This window comes from Coptis chinensis, chromosome 9 (genome assembly GCF_015680905.1).
Source record: "Coptis chinensis isolate HL-2020 chromosome 9, ASM1568090v1, whole genome shotgun sequence".
NCBI classification, from domain to species: domain Eukaryota; kingdom Viridiplantae; phylum Streptophyta; class Magnoliopsida; order Ranunculales; family Ranunculaceae; genus Coptis; species Coptis chinensis.
The window spans coordinates 53,549,884-53,556,397 of record NC_141464.1 but is presented as its reverse complement, the minus strand read 5'-3'; the positions used below and the strand labels follow the sequence as shown (position 1 = coordinate 53,556,397).

Sequence of the window (6,514 nt, the reverse complement as noted above, 5' to 3'; positions counted from 1 at the left end):
GAGTTGGGCATGCTAGGTTGGTTGTAGGGAAAGTTTAGATTTTAGTCTGGAGACTTTAGTTGGTCCTAGTACAAGTTATCTTAGTAGTGGGGATCGATTGGCATCGTCAATTCCCCAACAAGTGGTATCAGAGCCGTGGTTAGATTAACCTAGGTTGTTATCCAAACCTAGCCCAGAAGGTATTTGACGAAATTACTAATAGGAGGTTTAAGTTGAAATAGCTTTTAGAGATGGACCATTCCGTGAACACTCTCATGACTAGTCTGAATAGAATGAACTACACTATTTGGAAAGCCAAGATAGAAGATTTGCTCTATTGCAAAGACTTGACACAACCCATTGAGAATAGGGGAGTAAAACCAGACGCAATACTGGAGGCTGATTGGAGCAAGCTTGACAGAAAAGCAATTGGGTACATTTGATAGTGGATTGATGACAGTGTCTTACACCATGTATCCCAAGAGAACACTGTTTTTGGCTTATGGAAGAAATTCGAAGACCTTTATGAGAGGAAGTCGGCCGGAAACAAAGTGATGCTTGTTAAGAAGTTTGCTAACAAAAAGTATAAAGAAGGTTTTTCAATGTCTGAGCATTTTAATGAAATACAGAATACCATCAATCAGTTATATTTGACGAAGATTCACTACACCATAATAAGATATTTGCAACACGCACCTTTTTTGATTTGCAACGGTTATTTAGCGTTAGTAAGTTTTCAACGTTAAATAAGCGTTGGCAATGTTGTAAAGCATTGCTTTATTTGGGTGAATTTCCAGAATTAATTGCTAACGCTTAAAAAGCGTTAGAGAAGTGTTACAAACTTAAAAATTTCGCGAACAGAGGGAAACGAAAAAAATCGAAATATAAAACATAACTTTTTTTTTTCTCTCCTCTCTCTCTCTCACCGCCGCATTATTTCAAGATCCCTAATTTTCGCACTCCTCAAAATCAAATTCCATATTGACCGAGTAAACAATCAATCAAATTCCTCTTCTTTGATCCGGTGGTTGGTGTTTTTGTTGGCTGCCTAATTTTTCTTCTTCTCTTTCAAGTGGGACTGTGTTGTAGGAGAACGTCAGTAACAATCAGTAGATTTGTATCCACTAAAATATTATGGTCTCTAAGAAAAACGATATGCATGGCCAATTAGATTCGGAATTTTCTTAAAGGAGGAGGGAGAGTGGTGGACAGTTCTGCAGTTATGCTACGTTGGTTGATGTCCATCAGGTAGGACAGCAACAATTGTTCTTCGTGGTGGAGCTGATCAGGTATCTGAACACCTGTAATTGTGTGATCTAAATAAATCTTGTGTGTTAACGATTACTCATTGATGAACATCCTCTGTTTTCATTTCAGTTTCATTAAGGAGGCTGAGCGAAGTTTGCATGATGCGATTATGATAGTTAGAAGGGCTCTTAAGAACTCCACTGTGAAATAAATAGCAGTCCCAACAGATTTGTCAGACTAAGGATCTCGAGTATGTACTTCCTTTATTGCAATTACATGAACTCCACTTGATATACTTTTCATATCTTTATTTTTGCTTCATATCTCGTGAGTTTTTGCTGTTATATACGATTAAAGCGTGACCGCCAAACGGGCAGATTTGTCGACTATTGATGGTTTAAAGTGCAAAGATGGCTATATGTATAAGAAAGTATCTATGAAGTCAAGAGGCTATGTGGATGTAGTGCCATCAACTGATGAGCTCCTGAAGTTTAAACCTTATAAGAAAGATGCATCCGATGGCCTTGAGAATGGTTGTCACACCTTTATGGTGAGCAACGGAAAAAGTGCCTAGATAATGAAGTCCTCAAAGAAAAAAAAAAAAAAAATACCGAGGTTCACCATGGTAGCAAAGCAAGCAAAGACCATATATGGCAGTGGTAGTGGTGTTAATGGTAGTGACATTGGTTGATGCTTATGTCTTGGCTATTCCTCGTATCCGTATCATTGAGGAAGGTGTAGAGGTGAGGAAGGGCCATACATTGGTCTCATCACGGTTTATCCACCTAAAGAAAAGGCATTCTTTGCTACCAAGGCATTTCAACCACACCCAAGTTATCCATTCATTGATTTATTTGGTAGGACTCTTTGCTATGACCATGACTTTTCATTTTGGTATTATATTAGAGATTTCAATCTAGTCTTGTAGGTACTATTCTGTGTATCAGCCAATTCCAAACATTTGAGATATAGTTTGGTCATTATACATGATATAAATTTGGTTGTGACAGGCCGTCGTTTTAGTGTGGGCAAGATCCAAGACAAGAGCGTCATCTATGTGAGATGCGGAGTTGGAACGGTAAGCAAATTATATCAAATCCCAGTTATCATCATTCCTGAGCTCAAAATACACTGGTTATATTCATATATTCTACATATATCTTGGGCATTCTTGGTTGGTCTCTAGTAAAAGTCATGATTAGAAGTAATTCATAATGTGGAATGGTATTAAACTGGATCTTTGAGAGGAGAGAAAAAGAAGGAAGACGAACACCTCTGTAAAAATGCTTAAATCAATCTCAATTCGTCTCTACTACTATTACAAACTACACCCTATATTAATTTTTTTTCCTTTCTTTATCACTTGGTGTAACAATTTTAATTCTTTTTTCCATTTACGAAAGACGTTTTCGGTTAAGTTATAGGCAGAGTGAAGAAATGGGTTTGGTTTCCAAGAATTCTTACCCGTTTTCAAATCTTAGGAATTTAGTTATGGTTGCTAGTCATTCAGTTTATACTAGTAGTAGTTGTGGGAAAGTTGATAGGGAGGATTCATGGTTTTTAGAGAGTTATCAGAAACATTCTGGACAGGCTACTACTTTTTTGAGGCATATTAAGGAAGGGGTTGATATTGCGTCGAAAGACGAGGAGGCTTTACTTTTGTTTACTTGGCTTTGCAAGCTAAGAAGAGCTTTACTAAGTTGTTTCATGGGAGGTCTTATATCATGATTGCTTATTATGGACTTTGGGCTGTTAGCTTGCTCAATCTTGCTTGGTGTGCTTTTCAGGTTTGTCATTTTGTTCACTTTGACTTCATAGTTTTATAATAATGGATATTGTTATGTGTTGAAACTTTGTTTAGAGTATGATTTTAGCTTTGATAATGAAATTTAGTTTTAAAGTGGATAGTGAGTTTTATTGATAAATGTCATTCTTGGTTTACGACTTTACGAGTAGCCATGAGGTAGTGCTAGTGATCAAAATACGGGTTGATTTAGGAATTACTGTAACTGATAATGGTGTACATTGTGTTATTACTATCTTCTACTTTTATAAAAAATTATGTACCTGCTATGTTAAAGAGTTGTGTCTTTTCACATCAACCCCTGCTTTTTGATAAAGATTAAAGTTGGTTCAAATATTTGCATATCCTTTATCATGGTATCTGCATGTTTATGGTTTTCGATTCTTTCTTTTTAATGTATATGGGGATTAGCCAGGCCATCATATGACCTTGTGTGGATTAAAATCAACCCGATAAAGATAGAGAGTAGTATATATATTTTCTTCTCGGGTGAAAAATGGTGGCTGAACTAAAATCTTTAACTTGACCTCTTTAACGCCCTGTTACTTCTTTGGGCTTTTAAAAATTCCTCTTTGAAGGTGCATTAGGTATAAAGTATATGCATGAAATATTGACCAATTTCAGCTTTTTCTCGATTTTATTATGTGGTGGGAAAAATTGTTGGTTTTTATGAACATTTCGGATGCTCCCATAGCTCTTATCCCTTTGTATATCCCGAACTATATCTTATGGTCGGTGTCTCGCTTTTAATTGTTGATTTGTCGATGCAGCCATGGGAATGCACCAATCGAAAGGAATTTTCATGGAATCTTCTCTCTTTGTTTACAACTTCGGAATGCTTTTCTTGGAAATAAGCTTGTTGGCCTTTCTACTCCAAGGAAGCTATGCTAGTGGGTTGGACGATTAACATGAACTTTTGTTATTTCGGGCATAATCCTATCCGTCGATATACTTCTCAAGGTACTGTTTTGTCTTGCCGCAGAGCAGACTCAAACTTTCTATTTTCAGTAGTTAGATGTCACTTATCATCCCTCATGTTAATTAGGCTGTGATCCTTCTAGCCGTCATTCTTAGTTCATTTTTCTTCTGTCTGGGTATTGGTTGGACACTGACATAACAAGTTAGGAGTGGGATTAGTGTATTCAGGAAAGGTGTAATCACTTGGTCCAGTTTGCATAATAACAACTTGTTTTAGTCTGTTGTAATAATAGGACATGTATCTGTTATATGTCGGAAGTTGATACAGAATACGATGTGTCGTTTATTTAGTGGAGGTGTAGAGTGATCTACCCTGCTACATAGTTGAGGCGATCTTAGAATGTATTAAGAAATGATGAGAAAGTGACCATTGATTTTTCACGTGTGAGAGTATGGGGATGACAAAAATCCCATGTGTGAACTTTGCCTACCAAACTTTTAATATCTCTTGTCCTCATTGAGCTCTTCTTCTATGTCAGAAATTCAGAGAACATACCCGCCATTTTCAGGATAGCTTGTAGCAAGTTCAGCTGTAACTAAGGCTTCTGGAACACTCCAAAGTAGAGGAAAAATTTAAAAACCAAGCAAAGATAAAAGGGGACCCCCTCCGCCTTGATCAATCTTCAACCCCAAAAGGTCCTCCGGAGACTTCATAGAAGATAAGAGCAATAAGGGGTAAAAGTGTTAGTTTTGGATTTGCTTTCATAGTGGCTTCACGGGCATCGAAGTTCCATTCAGTTCTTCTTCACCCATGAAACAAAACCTCCAAATCAACTAGTATAGCAACACGGTGAGGATGGACCGTAGGGTTGCAGACATTGTAGAGGAAAAAAGTGTAACGCCAACATCGACTTCGTGATTTGTTACAAACGAAAGCTAATGAAAGCCTACAAATGGTAGTATTAAGGTCTTATCAAGTCCACCGTGATAGGAAGGGGTACATCAATTGGTGATGCCCACAACAAAACCACATTACAAATGCACCAGTCCTTAAAAGTGGAGTATCTTATCTTGTTGTTAGACTTCATCATCCAATTTAGTCATTACTAATCTTAAACTCCATTTATATGTCTGTTGATGAAATACTAGTTACTTACTTTTCTTTATCCTGATGCTTTATAAATTTCATTCCATAGGTTTGGGATACAAGGCAACGTACTTGCTGCAATTCTTTTGACGCCCATGAAGAGTACATTTCTGATATGACTTAAGCGGCGGATTCATTGAAACTTTTGGGAACGAGGTAGATCTATTTTCTTTCATATTTATGATATTACGTCGTTCTTTTATGCAACTCTGGCTTGCGTATATGTTTCTTATTGAGGAATGGATAAATTGATTCATGATGACAAGGGGAATGCTACTATTTCTAATGATGGTGCTACTATTATGAAACTTCTTGATGTTGTTCATCCTGCTGCTAAGATTCTTGTCGATATTGCCAAGTCTCAAGAATCTGAGGTATACAATAGAAAACAAATTTACAAATTTTACAAATTGCGTAGAATTTACTAATTTTAGTAAATTTACAAATTTACTAAAAGAGTGAAATTTTTATATTTATCTTAGAGTGGGTTATGATGGTTGCATTACTACAACATTTAACAACTTATACTTTAGAGAAGATAATGACATTAACAAGGACATTGTCTCAGAAAAAGTTGAGAGGGTATCATTAATAATTGTATTGGTTAGGTTTTAGGGATAAATTTGGAATTCACTTGTAATATTAATGACCGGATTTATTGTCTACAGGTGGGTGATGGAACCACTAGAGTAGTTCTTTTTGCGGAAGAGTTTTTAAAGGAGGCCAAACTTTTCATTGAGGATGGTGTCCATTCAAAGTCTTATACGTAGTTTTCGAACTGCTTCCAATTTGGTAAGGAATTTGGATCTTTTGGTTTGATTGGATGGATATGTTCATGACAAATTGTTCTAGAAGCCATGAGTTTGCAACTTGTATTTCAGGCAATTAGCAAAATTAAGGAACTTGTTGCGAGTATAGAGGGGAAAAGTATGGAAGAAAAGAAGAGTTTGTTGGCAAAGTGTGTTGCTACCACACTCTCTTCAAAGTTTTTTTTTTTTTTTTAATAGGAAAGACCTCACTCTCTTCAAATCTGATTGGTGGTGAAAAAGAATTTTTAACATCTATGGTTGTGGACTCAGTTATTTCAATTGGCAACTATGATACATTGTTTATTGTATTCTTGTATTCTTTGTTTATTGTAGGTTTAGCTAGTCTCGCTACAAAATATGAGATTTTTTTTTATTAGCAACCCATCAGCAACGGTTTATAACCGTTACAAATGAATTTTAAATTATTTTTTAAAAAATTAACTAACAACTTTGCAACGGTTACAAACCGTTGGTAAAAATTTGAACAAATTACCAACGCTTAAAAAGCGTTTGTGAAATAAAAAACTGTTGCAAAGGTTTTAAATATGTGTACGAAATAGTTATAATAAGCATTGGAAAGTTCTGTTTGCAACGCTTTTTAAGCGTTGG

The 6,514-nt window shown here is 36.0% G+C and overlaps 1 long non-coding RNA gene across 1 annotated transcript; it reads left to right on the top strand.

Annotated features, from left to right (window-relative positions):
- Window positions 1-3,871: 3,871 nt before the first annotated feature.
- Window positions 3,872-6,232, top strand: LOC147476694 (uncharacterized). The gene is made up of 4 exons (XR_015209418.1): window positions 3,872-3,991; window positions 5,146-5,252; window positions 5,765-5,888; window positions 5,978-6,232. It is a non-coding gene; the product is annotated as an uncharacterized LOC147476694 (long non-coding RNA).
- Window positions 6,233-6,514: the final 282 nt, after the last annotated feature.